The sequence below is a fragment of the Lissotriton helveticus genome, chromosome 3_1, assembly GCF_964261635.1.
Source record: "Lissotriton helveticus chromosome 3_1, aLisHel1.1, whole genome shotgun sequence".
NCBI lineage: Eukaryota > Metazoa > Chordata > Amphibia > Caudata > Salamandridae > Lissotriton > Lissotriton helveticus.
In genome coordinates, this window is record NC_136061.1 from 1,535,124,428 (window position 1) to 1,535,149,681 (window position 25,254).

Below are 25,254 nucleotides of genomic sequence, written 5' to 3' on the forward strand. Positions count from 1 at the left end.
CGAAGATGTTGTGCCTGAGAATATTTTTCAGAAAGTTACTGAGAAAAAATCTGGAATATGTTTGATGCCAACTCTTGCAGAATGTGCCAAATTCAACAACAAAATGTTGCATTTAGAAAAGCAAGAGATTGTGAAATTGGAAGCTATTGACAGAGTAGAGCATATGGGATCAACAATTATTTTGTCTGAGAATCTGAAAACAAAATTGGATTCATTAGAGAAGAGTATATCTAAAACTGCGGGTTTTGAAAAGACTCTGAATGTGTGCTTGAACTGCCGTATAATTTTAAGAAGGAATTTACATGTTGAAAGAGGTCTGGTAAATGGATCAATGGGTAATGTTGTTGATTTTGTGAAATACAGAAATAGAGATGGAATTGAATTTTTAAAAATTAAATTTGATGGCATTGAGGAAGTACAGCTAATTGCTCGTTGTTCTGCTAGATTTTTGCTTGTAAAAGACTTATATGTTCGTCGTAAGCAGTTTCCTGTTTGCTTGGCATATGCGGTGACAATCCATAAATCGCAAGGTTTAAGTGTAGACTGTGAATTGGTGAATATTGGCAGTTCTGTGTTCAAGGAGGGTATGGCATATGTGGCATTGTCACGAGTTAGGACTTTATCGGGATTGTACTTGATTGAGTGTGATGTCACAAACATTTGTGCGGATCTAGATTGTGTTAAGGAATACAATAGGTTGAGAAGAGAGTATGCGCCACATTTGCCTCAGTATCCTTTGTTTGAGAAACGTGTGGTAGGCCGGAAACGAAGAAATGTGACCAATACTGGGGAGGTTGTAGCAAAAAGACGAAAAGTTGATGAACCTGAAATTATAAGCAGAAACAAAAAGGATTCTGTTGAAGATGTTGTTGGTTTTCAATTTGAAAACAGTTCTGGTGTCAACTGCTATGCTAATGTAGTGGTTAATGTTGTCTTTTCTCTAGAAACTTTAAAAGAACAGATTGTGGTCAATTCGGATCAAAGATTTTGCAGTTTGTTAAATTCTGTGTTAGAGAAATGTAGCACTGATAGAACAAACATAGAAAGTGTGTCTGAAATTCGAAATCTGTTAGACAGATGTTCAGGCCAAACACAATTCTCTCAAAATAGTCAGCAAGATTGTCAGGAGTTTTTAATGTATATGCTTGATGTATTGCATGATGAAGGTGTAGATGTAGATCACCTGTTTGGGCTTTCTTATCAATGGCAGCATGACTGCGAGAACTGTAGGGTATCAGCTACTACTAGTGTAGACTCAGAAAGATTTATATATTTAACTTTGCCAGACAGTAAATCAGTCTCTTTTAATAAGCTAGTAAAAGCAGCTGATCACAACATGGAGTGTAGCCAATGTAAATCTGAAATGATGTCCACTTTATTTATACGAACATATGGCCAGTATGTCATTTTAATGTTCCAACGATGTAGGCCTGATGGAACAAAATTGACAACTTTAATTAAAAATTTTGTGGCTTCACAGTTGTCAATATCAGGAAGGACTTTTGTAACTGTAGCAATTATATATCATGATGGTCCTTCAATAACATCAGGACATTATACAGCTTATTTAAAGTGTAGAAATGGCTGGTCATTCTGCAATGATTCTGTTTTAATTTTCACAAAAAAATTGCCATATGACCTTAAAAACTCTTACCTGGTGTTTTTAAAACCAAAATTTTAGGGAAAGAATCTCGGGATGTGCTCTGAGGAATTTCAAGAAGTTCTCATGGCTCCTACACTATTTGGCCTTGAGGATAAGTGTAGTACAGAGACATAACTTTTTACCATAACACTGGACGTTATTGAGAAATACGTGCACTTTGAATGAGTTCAGAAAAACTATTTCTTTTTATAAGCTAATTGAAGCAGCGAATCAAAACATGGAGTAGAGGGAATGTAAGTCTGCAATGCTGTCTACTGTTTTACATTGCTTTGTGATTAAAAGTGATGTAGAGAATTAAATAATTGTACTAGTCATAAAGGTAGTGTAAGTCTGCTTCATAGTAAGCAGTATCAGTGTGATAGGAAATGTAGAACATGATTGAGCAAGAAGGGGAAGATATTACTAGTCCAGGATTGTGTAAATGATCTTCAACATTTTAATTCTGAAAGTTGCGGAAATGCGAAAAGACGGGATTGGCTTACAAGAAATCCAAGAGTTATACATGGCTCTGACACGATTTGGCCTTGTGGAATCGTGTGGTAGAGAGCGAGAAGTCATTTATTGTATGTAACATGTTTTTGAAAACGATGGAGGTTTCCTTTCAGAAAGTGGCGGGTTGAAAGTAATAACAGCACAACAGAGTGTAAGCTGTTCATAGGACATCCTTGGCCGTCATGGAAAGTAAGTTAACTTTAAGGAGTTCTGAATTCTGATTTGTAATGTATGGGTTTTTTAAACACAATCATTTTGATTGTGTTTTTTTTTCCCCGCTGTTATATGATGAATACCTTCAAGTCACTGTTTTAGTGAAATTTGATACATTCTGAGAACAGCAAAAATAAACCATTTAACATGTATAATTAATTCTGTTCTGTTTGCATTTATGATGTACATGTAGAACTGTGTAGGAGGCATGGAGAAGGTGAGGCTTCTGTCAGTGTCAAAGTTGTTGCATACAGTGCTCATATTCTACGTAGTCTTTTATATTTCATTACTTTCACTGTTTCTGACAGATCTAAAAAATTTTTTTTTAAAAGAACAGTAAGTATAAGGGAAGGAAACAGACAGTTATGTTAAAAGAAACACAGCTATAGGGAATAAACTAGGGATACTGTTACCCGCAATCCTCTGCTGATGATGTCACTGAGCATGTCATGAATGATGTAATATGTGACATCATCAGCAGTGGATTACGGGTAATAGTATCTCTAGTTTACTCCCCTATAGCTGTCTTTCTTTTAACATAACTGTCTGTTTCCTTCCCTTATACTTACTGTTCTTTTTTATAAAAAATTTTTTTTGGTTCGCTTCCGGTTCGCGTACCGGGGAGCGAACTGGGAAGCGAACTAAGAGAAATAGAGGTTGGCACAGTTGCAAATATTGTACCAATTTTTTTATAACGGGGAGGTAGTTCTGAAAAGAACTTTTTTTTAAATTGTTTTTGTTGTTTTATATTTTTTTTATTATTTTTCTGAACATTTTTTTACTTTTTTTGAATTTTTCTGAACAGTTTTATATTTTTTTTGTTTTTTTTTCGGAGGGGGCAACGAAAACGATTCATTGTAAAGGGCTCAACAGGAGGAAGAAAACAAAAAAAAGAATTTATTGTTTGGGGAGTTTCGGACAAACATGAGCATGATTGTTAATAGCTCTGTTGATCAGAGTGATGCTACTTTCTGCGTAGCAAATGATTCCACTGCAATGTACGCAGACTTGTTTTACTTCACGAAATCTCGTTTGTATATTTGGCACCATCTCCCTGCCCTCTGGTCCCGTTACTTCCGGTACAACAGATCTTCTGGCCATAATAGGGAGATTATCTAGGTCGTCCTGTTCCTCTTCTTCCTCTTCTTGCTGAATTATAACTTTAGCAGGTGGTCCACTCTTCCTTGGATGTGGTGGAGGTGGTGGGGAAGCACCAGCTGAAGCTAGTAAAGAAGCCATTGCTCACTGGTAACAAAGGGTCTTTCTCTCACAATGATGAAAGTCAGAGTGAGGAAAGAAGGAGGGATTTTCACCATTTGGGAAAAAAAATAGTTCTCAACCAATGAAAAGTGTTCATTTTAGATCATATGACCTAGTCTTACATCATTAGGAAACCGAAAGTGAAATGAACCAATGAAAAGTGTTATTACCAAGTCACATGACCTGCTGTGTTTACGTTACGCGCTTTGCAGGGCCTCCCGGTTTGCTTCCAGAAACCTGTGCTTTGCGACTCGGTAAGCGTACGAGTTCGCTAACGTAGCACGTCATATGACGTATCACGCGACAACGCGAAACGTCATGCGGACGGGAGGCGTCACGATGTTGTTTTCTAACGCGGCAGTTGCGGTAAAGAAACGTTTACCGGCTCGCGGTCTATTTCGCGGCATCAAGGTCAGCTAACGGGAAGCTTCCCGATTCGCGAAGCGGGAACGAAGGAAAAAAAATATTTAAAAAAAAAAATTATTCATAAACATATAAAATATATTTTTGGATTTAAAGAAGAATACATTTTACAGCTACAGATATTAGCTGTTAAAAAACCAATGAAATTCACAGAAAAAACCATAGGTTATAGACCATATATAGTTAGGAATTAGCATTTACAAAACCTTGAAAATTCACTGAAAAAACCATAGGTTATAGACCATATATAGTTAGGAATTAGCATTTAAAAAACCTTATTTTACTCACACAAAACCATTGAAATTCCATATATAGTTAGTTGCACTAACTATATATCGCGCACCCGTAATCCACTGCTGATGATGTCACATATTACATCATTCATGACATGGTCAGTGACATCACTGATGACATCACTGATGACATCTCAAATGACATCACTGATGATATCTCATTTGACATCAATGGTCACATCAATGATGATATCATTAATGTGACAATACAATGCATCTCCTCACACTTTAATATAACCTCTGTTACACCCAGTGTTAAATACAGAGTATAATTTTTGAAACCATTGACACACCAATACTAGTTACTACATACCCACTCACTGATTCCTACGTCTACACACACATTCACTCATTCACCCATACAATCATTCATACATACAATCACTCATCTTTACAACACTATCATATGCACTCATACACCTATACAGACACTCACACTCTGCCACTCATCCATGGAGTTACTCACACACCTAGTCAGTCCTGTAAAGAATCAATCACAGTTCCATTTTCTAATCTACACAGTTAAACATAGAGTACCTTACATTTTAAAACATATACTAACACATACTTACTCTCTTATAGAATCACTGATACAAGTACACATTGATCTGCACAGAGTCACACACCTCCCAGCCAGTCATACACACACTCAGTCTCCCATACAAATACTTGTGCAACCAATCAATAACCCATATAGCTACTTATATAGCTACTGATCAACACATGCAGCAGCTTGCACAACAACAGACATGCTGATGCACACTTTCAGACAGTTTAGTCACTAACCCGTGCATTTAGTAAGACGCATTTAATCACTCACTCATACAGTCAATCACGCACCTACTAAAACCTTCATTCAGACACTTATACATCCACTCATTCTTCAATATGTAAAACATATTTAAACTTTACAGAAACACATAATCACTGGATGTTGTCATCAGTGATGTCATTTGAGATGTCATCAGTGATGTCATCAGTGATGTCACTGACCATGTCATGAATGATGTAATATGTGACATCATCAGCAGTGGATTACGGGTGCGCGATATATAGTTAGTGCAACTAACTATATATGGAATTTCAATGGTTTTGTGTGAGTAAAATAAGGTTTTTTAAATGCTAATTCCTAACTATATATGGTCTATAACCTATGGTTTTTTCAGTGAATATATATATATATATATATATATATACATACCTATCTATCTATCTATCTATCTATCTATCTATCTATCTATCTATCTATCTATCTATCTATATATATATATATATATAAAATAAAGAAAACTTTTATTGGTTTGTAACAACACATTCAAATGCTGTGCAGATAGTTCACACATCATGTTAAGTACATTCAAAGAGCATAGCTGTACTTGTCCAGTATTTGTTTCATATACCTACTTTAGTTGTGCCCAATGTACGACTTGTTATGTAATAGCGATGATGTGTACATTCCACTTCCCACATAGCTATTTTCCACCCCCTCCCTGTTTCCCTCCTGTCTCTTTCCATGCCTCGTGATAACAGTTCTATTTCCCCTTAGCACGTGTGGTGCTTCAAGCAGGCTTAAAGGAAATCAAGCCTCCCCAGATGCCTCACCAGTGTGGTCATCCCCGGTGTACTGATCAATGTGTATGGAACTGTCAGGGAATCAGTATCCGGCGGTTGCAGGTATTCCACCAAGGTATCCCCCGCTGTCGCGTTATCTATTGTACAGCGCCCCGGTCTAGCCTCCCGGGGCACAGTGGCTCCCTCAAATCCCAGCCATAATAATAGTGTGTCTCTCCATTTGTCTACTCAGGGGCTATTAGTAGCTTTCCACCTCATCGTGATTTTGCGTTTTGCCAGTATTAGGGCAAGGTCCATAAACGTAGTCGTCACTTTATTTTTTTGGTGGGCATGGAAAGCCACCCAGGAGGCACATCAGGGGGCTGCAGGCGATTGTTTTGTCAGAGACTTCATTTATGCAGATCCCTGTTTCCTCCCAGTACTCCCATAAGCAAGGGCAAGCCCAGACCATGTGCATCATCTCTGCTCCCTACATACGGGATATGCGGTGTCCTGTGCTCAAGAGGTCCTCTTAACCCTCTTCAGGGTTAAATATGCCCTGTGTTTAACCCAGGCTATTAATAACATACCCTGCACAGACAGCGAGCCATGCGTTTCTGTATTGTATTGTATTATATGTCTTTAAAAAACCCAATAAAAATTCTTGGAAAAAAATAAATTAAAATAAAATAAAAGTTGATCAGTTTAAATTGTGCGTTACTTGAGCCCTAGGGTATGTTAGCCAGCATCTTAGTCCAAGCCGAGTATGTAATCAGGAGGGCCACATCCCCCTCTCACTGTCACTTCAATTTCCTTTAGTGGCTTATTGATATCTGCCCTCAGTGCCTGCCCCTTCTCCTTCCTACCAGTCTCGGCTGATTTGGTGAGCTGGTGGCTCCATCAGTCCAGTCCGCCAATGTCCTCTAATAGTTGCATTAAGAACTGCCCCAGATGGTGTAGTGATATGGATGGCGCAATGGTAGCAGAGAAAGTGGTATATGTACGTATAGGGTGCCCCAAGAAATGGTCACGGGTGTGGGGAAAATGGAATAACTTTACGGGAAATATTTGTGCCCCAACTCCCGATGGACAGACACCAGTGAATAATGGTCAAGGTACAATGTGCTATACTGTATTTATTATTCAACGTAGTCATGATATGTGTATATGTGGGGAATGACTGTGACGAGAAGCTTGATTATACGAAAAAAAAATTACGATCAATCACTGTAACTTATACATGCCTTCAATTTTGTAGTGATGCAATGTGTTCAATTAATGGAAAATGACAATAACATTATTATTATTATTTTTTTAAATGAACTAACCCGGGGGAAGGTCATAGAGGTCTGACAGCTCTTCCAAATGATAGCAGACTGCCGTCTTTAAAGAGATTGCCCACACAGGTTACTTCCCGTCCCACCCAGTCTGTCACCCCTCCAAGCGCTCCCATGTCGCTCAGCTCTGTTAAGCACTGTAATGATAAGTCAAGCGCATAAGGCAGGGGTGAGATTGGGTGAGCCGCAGGTAGCACCGCCAGGCATGTCGCACAACTCTTAGCTCCCCTGTGCACCCTGATTCAGGATCCTCAGGAGCCAACAGTATCCAGTAAATCAAATGGAGCTTTGGTGCCAGCACAGGGAGTAGGTGGTTGTGCATTGAATGTGGGCTGCAAGGTAACAAGCCTCAACGTCCAGTGCTGCTTGGCGAAGGCCACTCTGTGCTTCAGAGGCAGGGAAAGGCCAATAAAATAGGGCCAAAACTTAACGAGAACAGCTCAACTCCCACTCCCCAGGACAAGAAGTGACGCCACCCCCCCATCCAAACTAGTCAACAATTCGGCAACATTTGTACATATTTCATTCTCACAATCGGAAGGAAGTGGGGGAGTGTCTCAATCCAACATCTCCCGGTTTCTCTCTACACCATATGTCCAGATAGATACAAGCCTATCTCACTCCCCTAAACGGTAGATAACAATGCAGGGCACCCACCCCATGCATGGTAAAACATTTACCCTATTAGGAAATCACACCAAGTGGCATATTTACTAGAAAATGTTGGAGCGCTGAGCTGTGTCAAATTTTGCAGAGCTGTGTTCTGACATTTTCAAAATGCAGTGATGCGCCGGATTTACTACAATATGGCACACCCCTGTGTTTCAATCAATCAGGGAATTATGAAGCGCGCTAGGTCTCAAAGTGCTGGGGGGGAGCAGCTCCGGTCAGTCAAATTGACAGGTTTTGAGGGTCTTCCTGAAGGTTTGCAGACAGGGGGCACAGCTGATGTCGACCAGGAGCTTGTTCCAGGTCTTAGCCACGATGTAGGAGAAGGATCTTCCACCCGTTCTTGCTCTGCGGATGCCTGGACTTCGGCAAGGGTGAGGTCGGCAGATCGGAGCTTTCTCCTGGGTACGTGGCAGAAGATTCTTTTGTTGAAGATATTGAGGTCCAGTGTTGTGGAGGCGTTCGTAGGCGTGGGTGAGTATCTTGAAGGTTGCTCTCTTCTCAACGGGGAGCCAATGGAGGACTTGCAGGTGTTGGGTGATGTGTTTGTGTCGTGGGATGCGGAGGATGAGTCTGGCTGCTCTGTTCTGTATGGCCTTGAGTTTGCGGAGCAGAGACTCGTTGAGTACGGCTTAGAGGGCGTTTCTGTAGTCCAGTCTGCTGGTTATGAGTGCGTAACTCTTGCTGAATCTACACAAGGAAGTATCTGACGGAGGTACCCGCACCGAACTACGTTGAGGAGCTGTCTCTGGCCACCGCGATGAGGAAGGTGCGTGTCCTGCTGTGCTTAGTGTGTGCGGATGCTGTAACTGATCAGCGTTCCTTGCTCCGGGATGCGGTGAGTAAGACGCACCCCATCCTCCTTCAAAAACGGCCCAGATTAACAGATGGCAGTGGACGCGTTTCCTAATTTAATGGGATGCTATTCTCGCTGGCAGTGGCGGTGCTGATCTTCTCGCTGTGGAATGTAATCATTTTGTTTAAAATCGCTAGAGCATTGTGGAGCATTTTGGACCATGTACGCAGGCATAACCATGGCTTCATTTAGTGCCTGAGTCTAGGTCCCCACAGTGCAAAAGACTGTAATGTAAAGGTTGTAAAGTCCTGCTGCAGCCTTACGCTTACCGGGAGAATCTCAGGGAGAAACTGCACAGAGTCCCACAGCCATGGGCGTGCATATTCTTTCAGCATCTTCTGGTAAGGTATTTATACCGGTATGACCTAGTTTTCACACTTTGTAGGGCTCTTATCATGACAAACCCTGTTGGCGGCTTAAATGCATTGCAAGGACCGGCCTTTCCGACTACAGTGATGTTGAGAAGAAGTGATTGTGTAACTGTGCGTCCGTTGTTGACTGATGTGTGCCGTGGTAGCAGGCCCCTGAATGACTACCTGTGTGTTGATACTGGGCCTGCGGCTGGCTGTACGCTACGGAGGGGGGAGAGGCAACAAAAGTTCAATGCCTGATCCTAAGATGGCGGTCGAAGGCGGCGCCATCAAAGTATAACGCTGAAACCACCCAAGGAACTAACCTTAATCCAACTGGACGCACACCCAATGAGGTATTTGCCGGATTCTTTTGGGGGGGACTTTATTAGGGGCTCTGTGGCTGTTCATTTAAAGCGTGTTGTCTGTCCTTAAAATGGCGACTGTACGAGCAACACAGAGCTCCACCTTCCAGCTTGGCATTTTGGTGCTTTATCAACGTGGGGCTAGCGAAGTGGGAAGAGGCAATGCCATTATACCCTTTTTACAGGGAGTACCTTTCTCTACCAGCTTGACTCAAATGGCCCCCATAACTATGCCCTTGTCCAAAGCACTCCTACTCTCCTTGTTGGGGATGGATCCAGCATCTTTGCCCTGGAGTCTCAGAGACCCCTCTGAGAGAGTCCACAGTGACAAGGGTGTCACACATAGTGGAGGACTGGGACTGGTCCCCTTACCACTGGGAGCTGTCTCCTACCCTGCCGGACGCCGGACACTGTGTTCCTTCTGGGTTTCCTCACCCCTCCCCCATCTGTTCCCTCCTTCATTCCTCAGAGTGTGCCCGTGAGCAAAGCACTCCTCTCCCCTTGTTGGGGAGGGATCCAGCATCTTATGCCCTGGAGTCTTAGAGACCCTGCTGAGAGAGGCCATAGTGAAAATGGGGATCACACATAATTGAGGACTGAGAAGGATCCCTGTCCCACCCAGCCAGATGTCAGACGCAGTTACTTCCCTGTCTCCACGCTGTATCCCCTACCCCCTCCACCTCCGCTTCCCTCCTTCATTCTTTGGCTACCTCCCCCTTTTCCTTCCTCTCTCCCCTGAATTCCTCTCCACCTGCCTGCGTTGTCTATCCTTATGCCTATTCTCCGCTTAATTCTCCCTCCCCTCACCATTTTACATTACCCCCTTACCCCTCTACACTTCATTAACCTAAAAATGTAACTTGTAACTGTTGTACCTTCTGTGACAATGCATAATTTGTAACCTATGTAACTCTCCTCATGTAAAGCGCTTTGATACCTCCGGGTCTAGCCAGCGCTATATAAAACTCAAGTAAATAAATAAGTAAATATATATGAGTGCGTGGGTGATGGTGTTTCTCCATTCGGGGGGATCAATTTGAAGGTCTTTCGAAGGATGCGGAGGGTGTTGAAGCAGGTGGAGGCGAAGACGTTGATCTGTCAGGTCATGGAGAGGGAGGAGTCAAGAACGATGCCTAGGTTCTGGGCATGGTCCATGGGGGTGGGGAGGGGCAGCCGAGGTTGGTGGTCCACCAGGTGTTGTCTCATGCAGGGGGGGAGGGCCCGAGGATGAGGTCCTCTGTCTTCTCCGAGTTGAGCTTCAGGCAGCTGCTGCTCATCCAGGATGCAACGTCCTTCATTCCTTCCTGGAAGTTGAGTCTGGTGGTGACGGGGCTCATGAGGGAGAGGATGAGCTGGGTTTCATTGGCGTAGGAGACTATGCTGAGTCCATGCTGTCTGATGATGGCGGCGAGGGGGGCCATGTAGATATTGAACGGTACAAAAGGGGGGTGGTGATGGACGGAGAATCTGAACCAATCAAACACTCACACCCAGTCAAAAGATCTGGGTCCAATCCATCACCGTTCTTTAGCCCACTCCGCCACCCCAGTTCAGACATGGCTATATGCAAATCAGTCTGACCCTGTGCCTCATGGGAACAGTCCAGCCCGAACTGCCAAGCCATGCCTTCCCTGGACCGGAAACAAGCTTCTGAGGACCGGTTTCTGGCATTACAGCCGTCTTCAGCCCGGCTTGCTTGAATCCAGTGGCAAAGTGAGCAAGGGACTCACGTCTGAGCATACCCTGCCACACTTATGGCGGCCAAAAGCGGTACAAAAGGGGGGTGGTGATGGACTGAGAATCTGAACCAATCAAACACTCACACCCAGTCAAAAGATCTGGGTCCAATCCATCACCGTTCTTAAGCCCACTCCGCCACCCCAGTTCAGACATGGCTATATGCAAATCAGTCTGACCCTGTGCCTCATGGGAACAGTCCAGCCCGAACTGCCAAGCCATGCCTTCCCTGGACCGGAAACAAGCTTCTGAGGACCGGTTTCTGGCATTACAGCCGTCTTCAGCCCGGCCTGCTTGAATCCAGTGGCAAAGTGAGCAAGGGACTCACGTTTGAGCATACCCTGCCACACTTATGGCGGCCAAAAGCGGTACAAAAGGGGGGTGGTGATGGACGGAGAATCTGAACCAATCAAACACTCACACCCAGTCAAAAGATCTGGGTCCGATCCATCACAGTTCTTTAGCCCACTCCGCCACCCCAGTTCAGACATGGCTATATGCAAATCAGTCTGACCCTGTGACTCATGGGAACAGTCCAGCCCGAACTGCCAAGCCATGCCTTCCCTGGACCGGAAACAAGCTTCCGAGGACCGGTTTCTGGCATTACAGCCGTCTTCAGCCCGGCTTGCTTGAATCCAGTGGCAAAGTGAGCAAGGGACTCACGTCTGAGCATACCCTGCCACACTTATGGCGGCCAAAAGCGGTACAAAAGGGGGGTGGTGATGGACGGAGAATCTGAACCAATCAAACACTCACACCCAGTCAAAAGATCTGGGTCCAATCCATCACCGTTCTTTAGCCCACTCCGCCACCCCAGTTCAGACATGGCTATATGCAAATCAGTCTGACCCTGTGCCTCATGGGAACAGTCCAGCCCGAACTGCCAAGCCATGCCTTCCCTGGACCGGAAACAAGCTTCCGAGGACCGGTTTCTGGCATTACAGCCATCTTCAGCCCGGCTTGCTTGAATCCAGTGGCAAAGTGAGCAAGAGACTCACGTCTGAGCATACCCTGCCACACTTACGGCTGCCAAAAGCGGTACAAAAGGGGGGTGGTTATGGACAGAGAATCTGAACCAATCAAACACTCACACCCAGTCAAAAGATCTGGGTCCAATCCATCACCGTTCTTTAGCCCACTCCGCCACCCCAGTTCAGACATGGCTATATGCAAATCAGTCTGACCCTGTGCCTCATGGGAACAGTCCAGCCCGAACTGCCAAGCCATGCCTTCCCTGGACCGGAAACAAGCTTCTGAGGACCGGTTTCTGGCATTACAGCCGTCTTCAGCCCGGCTTGCTTGAATCCAGTAGCAAAGTGAGCAAGGGACTCACGTCTGAGCATACCCTGCCACACTTATGGCGGCCAAAAGCGGTACAAAAGGGGGGTGGTGATGGACTGAGAATCTGAACCAATCAAACACTCACACCCAGTCAAAAGATCTGGGTCCAATCCATCACTGTTCTTAAGCCCACTCCGCCACCCCAGTTCAGACATGGCTATATGCAAATCAGTCTGACCCTGTGCCTCATGGGAACAGTCCAGCCCGAACTGCCAAGCCATGCCTTCCCTGGACCGGAAACAAGCTTCTGAGGACCGGTTTCTGGCATTACAGCCGTCTTCAGCCCGGCCTGCTTGAATCCAGTGGCAAAGTGAGCAAGGGACTCACGTTTGAGCATACCCTGCCACACTTATGGCGGCCAAAAGCGGTACAAAAGGGGGGTGGTGATGGACGGAGAATCTGAACCAATCAAACACTCACACCCAGTCAAAAGATCTGGGTCCGATCCATCACAGTTCTTTAGCCCACTCCGCCACCCCAGTTCAGACATGGCTATATGCAAATCAGTCTGACCCTGTGACTCATGGGAACAGTCCAGCCCGAACTGCCAAGCCATGCCTTCCCTGGACCGGAAACAAGCTTCCGAGGACCGGTTTCTGGCATTACAGCCGTCTTCAGCCCGGCTTGCTTGAATCCAGTGGCAAAGTGAGCAAGGGACTCCCGTCTGAGCATACCCTGCCACACTTATGGCGGCCAAAAGCGGTACAAAAGGGGGGTGGTGATGGACGGAGAATCTGAACCAATCAAACACTCACACCCAGTCAAAAGATCTGGGTCCAATCCATCACCGTTCTTTAGCCCACTCCGCCACCCCAGTTCAGACATGGCTATATGCAAATCAGTCTGACCCTGTGCCTCATGGGAACAGTCCAGCCCGAACTGCCAAGCCATGCCTTCCCTGGACCGGAAACAAGCTTCCGAGTTCCGGTTTCTGGCATTACAGCCGTCTTCAGCCCGGCTTGCTTGAATCCAGTGGCAAAGTGAGCAAGGGACTCACGTCTGAGAATACTCTGCCACACTTATGGTGGCCAAAATCGGTACAAAAGGGGGGTGGTGATGGACGGAGAATCTGAACCAATCAAACACTCACACCCAGTCAAAAGATCTGGGTCCAATTCATCACCGTTCTTTAGCCCACTCCGCCACCCCAGTTCCAGGGGCGTAGCTAGAGCTTGTGGCGCCCGGGGCTATCCCTCAGATTGCCGCCCCCGGGGTGGGGGCAGGGGGGTGCTGGGGAAAAAGGACGGCGAGCACTTGAAAGCGGTCCGAGAGACACGTAGTATCGCCATTAATAATTACCTCGATCATGCAAGTTACATGCACATACATAACACGGTCCAAGGCTACACAGTTGAATACACTGGTGACTGGCAGTACAAAAGAGAACACACAGACTGCATGATCTATCTGGGGACTCAGAAAAAACGCATGTGACATCCATCAGAGAGCTGCGTGAACAATTACTTGGTAATCCCCTCAGCACAATGCAAACATGCACATACATGACACTGTTCAGGGATCCATCATCTACAGCTGACATTAAATGACCATTCATCGTGGTCCTCCCATTAAATCAGTGCACTTTGTGGTCTGCATAATACATGTTGTTTGCAGCAGGCACATTAACCCTCTGTGCTACCTTTCCAGTAGTCAACCCTTCCACTAGACAAAACTCCAATCTCTAGGAAGAACATTAATCACCCAAGTTATCATGACATTTTAATTGTTTCTGAAAATTGTTGGAAGCCAGGAAGGAGGCAGCAAGTTTTTTAAAAACCATAATATACTTGCAAACACTACTCACCCACCCGAAATAGGTACCCAGTGCCGTCACAGCGTTCGCACTGCCCTAACCTGCTCAAGGTTCATGAGACCGCAGTGAACTTATTGAAATATAATTATTTGTTTATAAGGCTGTGTGTCTGTGCTTTGAATCTCATTGTACACTTGGAGAGATTCAAGTAATCAATGAAAAATATTAAAATGTGAAGAATAGAAATCTTACCATATTTTTTCCACTATTTTCAGCAGTTGGGATATTCTGAGACAAGGCAGCAACCATAGAAAGTGTGTGAAATTCAGGCTGCTACTTGAAGTTTATTCTAGTATTTCTGGCTTCCCACAGACACAGCTTTAGATTTGTCACAAAAGGCAAAGGGTTGGATAAATGCTTCAAAGCATTATTGTTCCAACAACGGAAGATGAGAGTTTAACAGGATCGTGCCTAACAAGTTACATTGCACAAATCCGTTTTCTAGGCACAGCAAGATTAAGTGATTTGTCCAGAGCCACAGGATACTAGGCCGATGCAGAGACTTGCACCTAGTTCCCTAGTCCCAAATTCTGCGGCTGTGGCCTAACACATTCTCTGCTTGCGTTGTTGAATGCCTGGTCAGTCATGCTTCTAATGGATACTGGTTTGCATGGACCACACCCATGCCACTTACGGAAGAGCATCAGCTAGGTGTCACAAATCACTGCACAAGTATCTGCATAAATGGCAGGACAGGCGTGGTGCCTGCACACGCAACCAATACACCAGATACGCATTTGTAAACAGGATTTGAACTTCAGCCTGTAGATCTAACCTGCCACTTTACTGGTTACAGTTAAGGTTGCCCCTGCCAAAGAAAGGATTTGTCCCCTTCCCGTGGCCCAAATGTACCTGCGCGAGTGGACAGGGACACAGCCCACCTTGCTAAAAGGTGATACGTGATTGGGGGTGCATGTTAGAGAGCCCAATCACGCAATTCCTAGGAAAAAAACAGAACATTTTAAATTAAAGTGGCCATTTACTATTGGCATTCGAGACGAAAGGGCCAGGCTAGTGTTTGGGTGGGTTAGGCTCATGTTTGGGTGGGCCTGGCCGAGACACTAAAACCGGGCCTGCGCTAAAAACAGGCCCGGACTGGCCATAGCGGGCACCGGGCAATCCCCCGGTGCGCCGCAAGGGTGGGGGCCGGTTTTGAGCCCCGGGGGCCCGATATTGTTACAGGGCCGTTTTTGCAGCATAGCTGCAAAATCGGCCCTGCAACAAAATCGGCCGAAAACCGGCCCTAGCGAAGCGCTCGGCGGCACCCCCCCGAGTGCCGGCCGAGCACTTTGCCAGGGCCGGTTTTAGTTCCCAGTCCGGCCCTAGCTGAAAGACAACAAAATTGTTGCTGAATGTTTTGTTCTTTTTAGCCTCGACTAGAGCGAACCCCCAAACTCCCCGACCCTGTTCCCATTGCACTCGGGATCGCATTAGCCACACTTTTTTTTAAATACACTTCATCCTCTGGATGCAGTGTGAAACACTTTCATCGAGGCCCCATTTACACTTTCATTGCGGCCCCATTTCTAGTGCAGTCCAGCAAACATTGGGCTAAGACACAGGGCAGGAGGGAAATAGTTAGAGCTGAAGCTCCTTTTGCCCAGTTGGTGTTGTGCCTGCCTGTCATCCATTCTTTACTCTTACTTCCGTATCCCATGCCCTCCACTCGCCTACATTCTCTCTCCTTTCATGTCTCCTGCCATTCTCTCCATCTCGGGAGGTTTTGCCTTCCCTCCTCCTTCCTGTCTCCCTTTCAGAACTTCCTCCTCTCTCAGAAGCGCTTCTTTCCCCCCACGCAAAAGTTTCCGGGTGTTCTGTTCGCCCCCCATCTTTCTTGCCACTTGCTCCCCTTTCTCCCTCATCCCTTTCACACCTCCACTATCAGCGCCTAAAGTGATCATCATCCACAAGATGAAATGCAGCGCTTTAAAAAACATCTAACTAAAGAAACACTCTATCTGATGAATTCTTCGGCTTCCCACCCTTTGAGACTGGGGATGGGATGTGGCCTCACGGCCAGATCTGCCGAGACTCAGCGACAGCGTCCTGTGGTTCTGCGCGATTCACTTTATCTTCCCATGTCAGTAAAAAAAGAATGTGTCCTTGTGTAACCTAACTGGTGCTCATATAAGCGCTCCAATACCTTCGGGTCGAGTTCGCGCTATATAAAAAGACTCTCTCAAGGACCCTACCGTGGCGTCGCTGCCCGCTGGGCTGGGGAGATGGCGTTTCGGCTGGAGCTGCGGGCGGGTTGCTGCTGCCTCAACTTCTTTCTTGTTCTTACCTCTTCATTACCTCTTCCGCTAGGGAGGGACACGAGCAGGCGTGGGGGGGGGGGGGGCAGTATAGCGCAGTATGTATGTATGTATGTATTTAATGCTTGTTAAGCGCGGCTGTCACCCGGAAGGGTATCCTGGCGCTGAGACCGTATCTAACATCAGGCAAGATGTATTACATTGCTCTTGGAAACAAGTAGGTCTTGAGATCCCTTTTAAAAGAGGGCAGATCTTGGCTGCTCCTCAAAGCCAGAGGTAAAGTATTCCATAGTGTGGCGGCCGTGAAACTAAAAGCACGGCCGCCCATCCTCACTCTGTTAATCCTGGGAATTCTCACCAGGAACGCCGAGGAAGATCTCAGGAGTCTGGCAGCTTGATACCAAGAGAAAATATTTTGAATTGGTATTGGTCCTAGTCCATGCAGGGCCCTGAAGACAAGGCATAAGGCCTTGAAGGCAATACTCTGCTGGACCGGCAGCCAGTGTAGATCGGCCAATGCTGCAGAAGAAGAGGCAGATCGTGGCAAAGATAGAGCCAGTTTGACAGCCATATTTTGGATCCTCTGCAACCTTAGAATCAGGATCTTGGGAGCTCCCAGAACTAGTGCGTTACAGTAGTCTAACCTACTGAGGATAGAACTCCGCACTACCTCTGCTCTGGCTTCCCGGGGAAATATTGGAAAAATTTTGCGTAAGGCACGGAGCAGGCCCATGCAGGTCGCTGCAGTCCTATTTACAGAAGCATCTAGCTGCAAATTGGGTTCAAACCGAACTCCTAAATTGCGGGCCGAATCTGCAGCTTCCACCGAGCCCGGGATAGAGGCAGGCCAAAAGTTGTCCGGTAACCCGCGGGGGAGACGGTCTAAGGAACAGTGGAGTACTTCCGTTTTAGACCCATTGAATTGGAGTGAGTTAGCTCGCAGCCAGTCTGCTGTAGCCGTCATACAGCGGTGAAAGGTGTCCCTCGAAACTATCTCAGTGCCCTCAAATGAGAAAATCAATTGAGTGTCATCGGCATAATTGATGACTGATATGCCGAATGACTTGATTAGATCTACCAAGGGTCAGAGATATAAGTTGAAGAGGATCGGGCTGACCGCTGACCCTTGAGGGACACCTTGGTTCACCTGTCGTGTGGCTGATCGAAATGGTGGTAACGCCACAGCTTGCTGTCTGTTGCTGAGGTAAGATGTTAACCAATTTAGAGCCAGACCGTTTATTCCCACGTTTTGGAGACGGGCCAGTAAGACCTCATGGTCCACCGTGTCGAACGCGGCCGACATGTCAAGCAGCACTAAAAATGCTGACTTGCCCCTGTCGACACGAGTTCGTAGATTGTCCAACACGGTAACCAATGCGGTCTCGGTACCATGGGCCCGTCTGAAGCCAAATTGGGCAGCATCCAGACAGGAATTTGTTTCCAGGAAGTTGGACAGTACTCTCGTGACCCACCTCTCAAGGATTTTTATCGCAAATGGTAAAAGCGATATAGGCCTATAATTGGCCGAGCATAGAGGGTCTAGAGAGGCCTTTTTTAGCAATGGAGTTACCATTGCCAGCTTCCAGCTGTCTGGAACTGACGCTGTAGTCAATGATTGACAGCAGATGGAATGGAGCGGAGGAAACAACTCAACTTGAAATGCCTTCCAGATCTTATGAGGCATTGGATCAAGTGGTGAACCTGAGTATACGCCATTGGCCAGGACGCAAAAATCCTCTAACGAGGGAATAGGAAAACAAGACAACTGAGAAGAGGCTGTCTTATCATTGTCCCATGCGAGTACCGAATGGCAGGGGGATTCCAAGGGAAGAGATAGAGACAGCGCAGACTGTCCTGGTACTGAAAGTCCATTCAAAATGGTCCTGATTTTCTCCTCAAACGCAAGGGCCAAGGAATCACAGAGTTCCTGGGAAGCCGGAATAGCTGGTACCGTACACGACGGATTAGATAAGTTATTCACCAGCTTAAATAAAGTCTGCGATTTATTGGAAGCCTTCGCCAAGGTGTCCTCTAAAAATTTTGCTTTAGCGCTTCTTAACTGGGTCTTATACACCTGCAGAGCCATTTTATATGCTGCCCTGTCCAACTCCTTATACCCTCTCCTCCAAGTACGCTCCGCTTGTTTACAGCGGAGCGTAAGCTGTCCAAGTTCGTCAGTGACCCAAGCATTGGCTCCTCTAGGTCTATCCTTCACCCTTCGCAAAGGGGCCAGCTCATCCAAGGAGGTCAAGATTTGCTGGCAGAGGACAGCATAACTCTTGTCTACACTATCTTCCACCCGAAAAGTCCTGGGCAGTAGAGTGGGTCGGATCGATTCCCTCAGGAGGCGAGACCATTGTCGATTAAACTTAATGCCGCCCGAGTTACTTGATTTTAACGGAGCAGGCAAGACAAATGACATATTAATCAGTAAATGATCAGTCCAGCACTGGGCCACGACCTCATTCACCGCAACCAATTCCTTATCGGCAAATACCAGGTCTAAAATGTGCCCCTTGTCATGAGTAGGTGACAAGACCAGCTGTGCAAGTTGAATATTGCTACACGCTTGGCAAAGTTCTCCATAGGCCAAATCATGAGGGCCAGAAGGCCAAAGATTAAAATCTCCCAATATTAAAAATTTAGCATGGGAGTTAGAAAGATCGTAGATTAGATCGATCAATGACTGAAGGGCTGTTGTGGTCGACGATGGAGGTCGATAGCATAAAAGACCTGCTATCAAAGTACCGCCCTGGGCCGCAATAGAGAAGCCCATGAGCTCAAATCCCAACACCTCTTTTACCACCAGTTCTGAAAGGGAGATTGAATCTCTAAAGATATAGCCTATTCCACCCCCCCACCAGAAGCTCGGGGGATGTGTCTTATGAGGTAGCCCGGTGGGCAAGCCCAACCGAGTTCCATCCCACAGTCCGCCGAGGTCCAAGTTTCGGTCACAAATAGAATATCCAGATGTGAAGATTCTATTAAAAGAGCAATCTCAGCATAATGCTTAACGAGAGAGCGAACATTCAACAGGCCACAGGAGATATTCCTATGAGAAGATGAAATAGACAAGCATTGCATACCATCCACCGTGAGGCACGATGACTCATAAGAGTCATCGCATGGATCAGCCAAACAAGAGGTAGCCTGCACGCCGGGAGCACCCGGGACGCGAACGGGCACAAACGGGCTTACCTCTGGTGCACCTCCGGCGCGTCTACGACGCGTCCGCTGCGCGCACCCGCTGCGCGTCTGTTCGCCCATAGCTATATATAGTATAATGCCGCGCGGGCTTCCGGCTGCTAGAGCCTCTACACCCGACCAATATGGCGCCTGAGAGTGGCCCAAGCGTTCACACCCACCCAAGATGGCGGACGGAGCACCACGACCCTACTACCTAAGTCCCGCAAAATGCGAGTGAGGACACAATTATAGTGCAGGTGAGCCTACCTATGCTCCTAGTTGCTGCGATGACAAGCGCCTGATAATTAGGTAGAAAGACAACAGCGCGATTGCGAGTATCGCGATTTAAAAGTAATATGCCCAGGAATATGCAAACAAAGTTGAAAATCTGTCCAGCAATGCGCGCGATGAGATAAGGTCTGTATGGCGTGTTAAGAGAGCAGCTTAAGTAAGCTCTCCAATGCGCGGGCTTCCGGCTGCTAGAGCCTCTACACCCGACCAATATGGTGCCTGAGAGTGGCCCAAGCGTCCACACCCACCCAAGATGGCGGACGGAGCACCAGGACCCTACTACCTAAGTCCCGCAAAATGCGAGTGAGGACACAATTATAGTGCAGGTGAGTCTACCTATGCTCCTAGTTGCTGCGATGACAAGCGCCTGATAATTAGGTAGAAAGACAACAGCGCGATTGCGAGCAGCGCGATTTAAAAGTAATATGCCCAGGAATATGCAAACAAAGTAAAAAATCTGTCCAGCAATGCGCGCGATGAGATAAGGTCGTGTACTGCCGTGCCCCACATGCCTGCATCTGTTCCTGGGCAGCTTCTTCTGCAGATATGCCACACGCGGGCTGTGGGAGCCTGCCCACGCTGCTGCAGTCAACTCACGAAAGACGTGCCACTTGTCCCATTAATTTTAGAGAAGCCGGAGTACCGGGACTACAGCGTTGCCCTTCCCTACTGCAATTTAGGCGCGAGGGCTGACCAAATATTGTGCCCAGGGCCGTCATTGGTAGTGCTTTCGCATGCTACAAGATTGACGGCCCTGGGACGGTCACGGGACCCACAAACGTGGTATGTCGTGCACCGTACGTGCACTGCAGGCAGCATTTACAACGTAGTAGATGTGCTGCTTGCACTTCACGCGGGGGCCGCGCGGCACTGGCGGCCCATTCCAGCGGCCGTTATAATTTATTTGGGGACAGGGAAGTTACTGTAATGACACTTGAGTGTCCCCAAATAAATTAGAAAGGCCGCAGCCATGGGCCACCAGTGCCGCGCGGCCGCTGCCCCAAAATAGTGCCGCCTGGGGCGGACCGCCCCCCTCGCCCACCCCAATTCAGACATGGCTATATGCAAATCAGTCTGACCCTGTGCATCATGGGAACAGTCCAGCCCGAACTGCCAAGCCATGCCTTCCCTGGACCGGAAACAAGCTTCCGAGGACCGGTTTCTGGCATTACAGCCGTCTTCAGCCCGGCTTGCTTGAATCCAGTGGCAAAGTGAGCAAGGGACTCACGTCTGAGCATACCCTGCCACACTTATGGCTGCCAAAAGCGGTACAAAAGGGGGGTGGTGATGGACGGAGAATCTGAACCAATCAAACACTCACACCCAGTCAAAAGATCTGGGTCCAATCCATCACCGTTCTTTAGCCCACTCCGCCACCCCAGTTCAGACATGGCTATATGCAAATCAGTCTGACCCTGTGCCTCATGGGAACAGTCCAGCCCGAACTGCCAAGCCATGCCTTCCCTGGACCGGAAACAAGCTTCCGAGGACCGGTTTCTGGCATTCCAGCCGTCTTCAGCCCGGTTTGCTTGAATCCAGTGGCAAAGTGAGCAAGGGACTCACGTCTGAGCATACCCTGCCACACTTATGGCGGCCAAAAGTGGTACAAAAGGGGGGTGGTGATGGACGGAGAATCTGAACCAATCAAACACTCACACCCAGTCAAAAGATCTGGGTCCAATCCATCACCGTTCTTTAGCCCACTGTAGATATTGAAGAGCATAGGTCTGAGTGATGATCTTTTGGGTACTCTACCGTTGATCTCTGTGGGTTCTGCCGGTGAGGCTAGTGCGGTGCTAAATTTAGCTGCCTGGTGCCTGTATTGCAGGGAATGATTGTTTATGTGCAGGAAGGTGTCCCTTCCTGCACATAAACAATCCATGATAGCTATTTGTTACTTCTATGTGTGCTGCATTGTGTAGCACACATAGAAGTAGCAAATCGTCATTTTTTTAATGATTGTTTATGTGCAGGAAGGGACCCCTTCCTACACATAAAAAATCATGAATGGCTTTTTGATTTTTCTATGTGTACTGCAGAATGCAAAGAAAAATAAAAAATAAATACAAGCATGTCTCCTCCTGCGCCATTCTATCGCCTGCTCTTGCATGGTGTTAGTTTTTGGTGCTGCCACAGATTTAGACCTCTTTGTAAATCTGGGGCAGCGTCAATAAGCAATGGGTGTTGTGGTGGAACGCTCAAAGCAACACCCATTACACGCCCCTTTCATGCAGATACCTGCATGAAAGGGTAGCATATTTACAAAGTGGTGTTGAGCCACAAAAAGTGGCTTAACCCCACTTTGTGAATATGGTGCAGGGCATGCCGCCACTGGAGCATCAAAAAAAGGGATACTCTGGTGGCACTAGGGGCTTGTATATATGCCCCCAACTTCATTGTCTTCAAATCAGTTCATCTGCAGTTCATGGTGCGACATGTGGGAGCGAGGTGTTGATCGAGTGGGATAACAGCAAGCCATGGCCCGAGTAGGAGTTCCCTTGGTCCCCATAGTCCTATTCCACTGGAAGGTGCAATCTTAATCCACTCATGACCGCCACTGCTTCGACTGCTTTTTGGCGCTCCTGCAACGCCTGGGACGATACTGTTGCTGCGCTGTGTTTCACTTTCTTTTTTGGTGGTTCACGGTGTCTAGGTCCTTTCCCCATATTGTTGGTTGTGCTCTGTGGTGGCAGTTTATCTAGCCAACTCCAGACCTGAGTTGGCACTGTGAAGAAGTGTGTTGTGCCCTCAGAAGTAACTGCTGCGAGTATTTCCAATAATGTTCATCACAATCACCACCATCAATCCATTACTGGTCAAGTGGTATTATATCAATCGGCAACTCCTTTGGAATCCCAGTACATGCAAAAGTATAGTAATCAGGTTGTGGTATTGGTATCAATCTCCTTGGGGAATCGGTTGGCGGGACAATCAGCATCCCAGCAGGTTCATGTATATCCAGCCCACTAGCACTGGCAAATGATGGGTAGAGAATGTGATGTCTTTTGTCACTGTCCTTTCCCCCTGTGCTTCTGTCGGGAGTTCACCAACTGTTGCGGTGAATTTCAGAAGGACTACCTCCCTCTTTGTGACTTTAAGTTCGGAGGTGTCTCTTCGAGTGCAGTCTCTACTGCCAGTCAAGGACACCAGTGGCACCACGCTCTGTAGCTTCGCGGTGAGCCAGGTCCCCACGGGCAGCCCTCTTCCTGCTAGGCCCAGCGCCACATAGTTTCTTCCTCCATGCTCTGATGTCAAATGCCAGGCCACTTGCCTGTTCAGGGGGGAGCATCTGGTCACTTGCCCTGTAACTCCTTGTTCTCTATATTAAGGGACTTTGTGACAAAGCGGTTGGACTGGAGCTACACGCTCGGCATGGAAGGCTTCTGCCCTACGTCAGGCCCACAGTACGTGTCTGGGACCCTTAAGGCCAGCAGCCATCTCTGGGCCCTGAAGGCCACTGCTCAGGAGGGGACCCCAGGCCCTGACAGTCACTCCAGCAACCGGCGACGTGTGTATTCTTTCCACCGCACCCCCTATCACACATCCGGGTGGGGGGTCAACCACTGGGGCACTGCGATCCCATCTCCGCACCTCGGAGATGGTCTTTGCATCAGCTAGTGGTGGGAGGGATCCAATCTCAAGGGTGCCATTGCTGTCACCCAGCTCAGATAACCGAGGGCTCCTGCACTTGGTCTCGGAGCTCACCGCAGGTTGCTTTCCTCCATTCTGTTTGTTTCACCTCCCCCTCAGCTGATATGATGCGGCCATATTTCGCCCCGATAAGCCACCACTTATGTCGTGCCCTTATGGTTCCGGCAGGCACTGTCAGTGATGGAGCTGTTCAAAAAATCATTATTTAGATATAACACAGATATCTTTAAAAGAGGAATACAGTTATGTTATGTTATGTTATTTAATCTTTTGTATAGCGCACGGCGACTCAAAAAGAGTATCCCGGCGCTTTTAGTAAAGGAGAGCTGCATCATAATAACATAACACGTTTAAAAGAAGGGGAAGAGAAAAAGAAAAAAAAGAAAAAGTAAACCAGAAAAGCATACAAAATAAGATCTACTGAGTAAACAACCATGTTTTAAGGCCCTTCCTGAAGGCAAGTAAGCTGGTTGCTCCCCGCAGAGAGAGCGGCAGGGAGTTCCACAACTGCGGTGCAAGTAAACCAAAGGAGCGACCACCCAAACGGGCTCTCTTCACTCGCGGAACAACCGCCAGGAACAGAGACTCCGACCTCAAAGAGCGAGTCGGATGGTAAAAAGTCAGTCTTCTTTGAAGATATTTTGCTCCCACCGCATGAAGGGCCTTATAGGCCAGGGTCAGAGCCTTAAAGGCAATCCGTTTCCGTACCAAATATTAAAATAAATACAAAAGGGCGATCAATAATTAACAGTCGTAATAAAAATAGAGGTCATCCACGTCTTAAGCCTCCTTGTTCTATTACATTTAAAAGTAGAATTTAAAAACACTAATATGTAGTGAGCCAAAGGGAAGGTTGGTGAGCACATAATATACAAAACTCTTCACCCCTTTTATGTTACTCTCGCAGTCAGTAGTATCATGCATATAAAAACAACCCAATATTTTTAGGGATAGTGCGCATGCTCTTTCCGTTTTGTCCTCCTTAGAAGTTGGGATATATTATAAGGTGAGTTAAGTGGTTAAAAAGAATAAGGGGGAAGCTTAATGGGACCTCTTTTGCTTAAAATTACGATATGCTTGCTGAATGAAGTTTGCTAGTCTTATATTTAGGACTGTGTTTTCAGGGTTTAAAGCCACAATAATGGCTTGCCTACAGGTCCGGACGCCCAACCTATTCCATTCAGCTTTTAGTTTGCACCTGCGTTGGGAATTATAAAGTGGGCAAAGGCAGACCACATGGAGCAGGGTTTCAGCCGTTTTACCACACCCTCTACATGTTGGGTCTTCCACCGTGCGTCGCCAGGAAGGCAGGTCTTGCAAAAAATGCCAGTCACCCATCCTAATAGCTATAAGGCTACGTTTTAGGTACAGTGAATATGTACAGGACAGGTAGGTGGCGGGGGCTAGCCGTCTATACGAATTTATGAGCGCCCAGGCGTGGCTACGTTTCGCAAAGAATGCTTTATCTGTGGTGAGTGATCTCGTTCTCATACATTTTTTAATGGCCT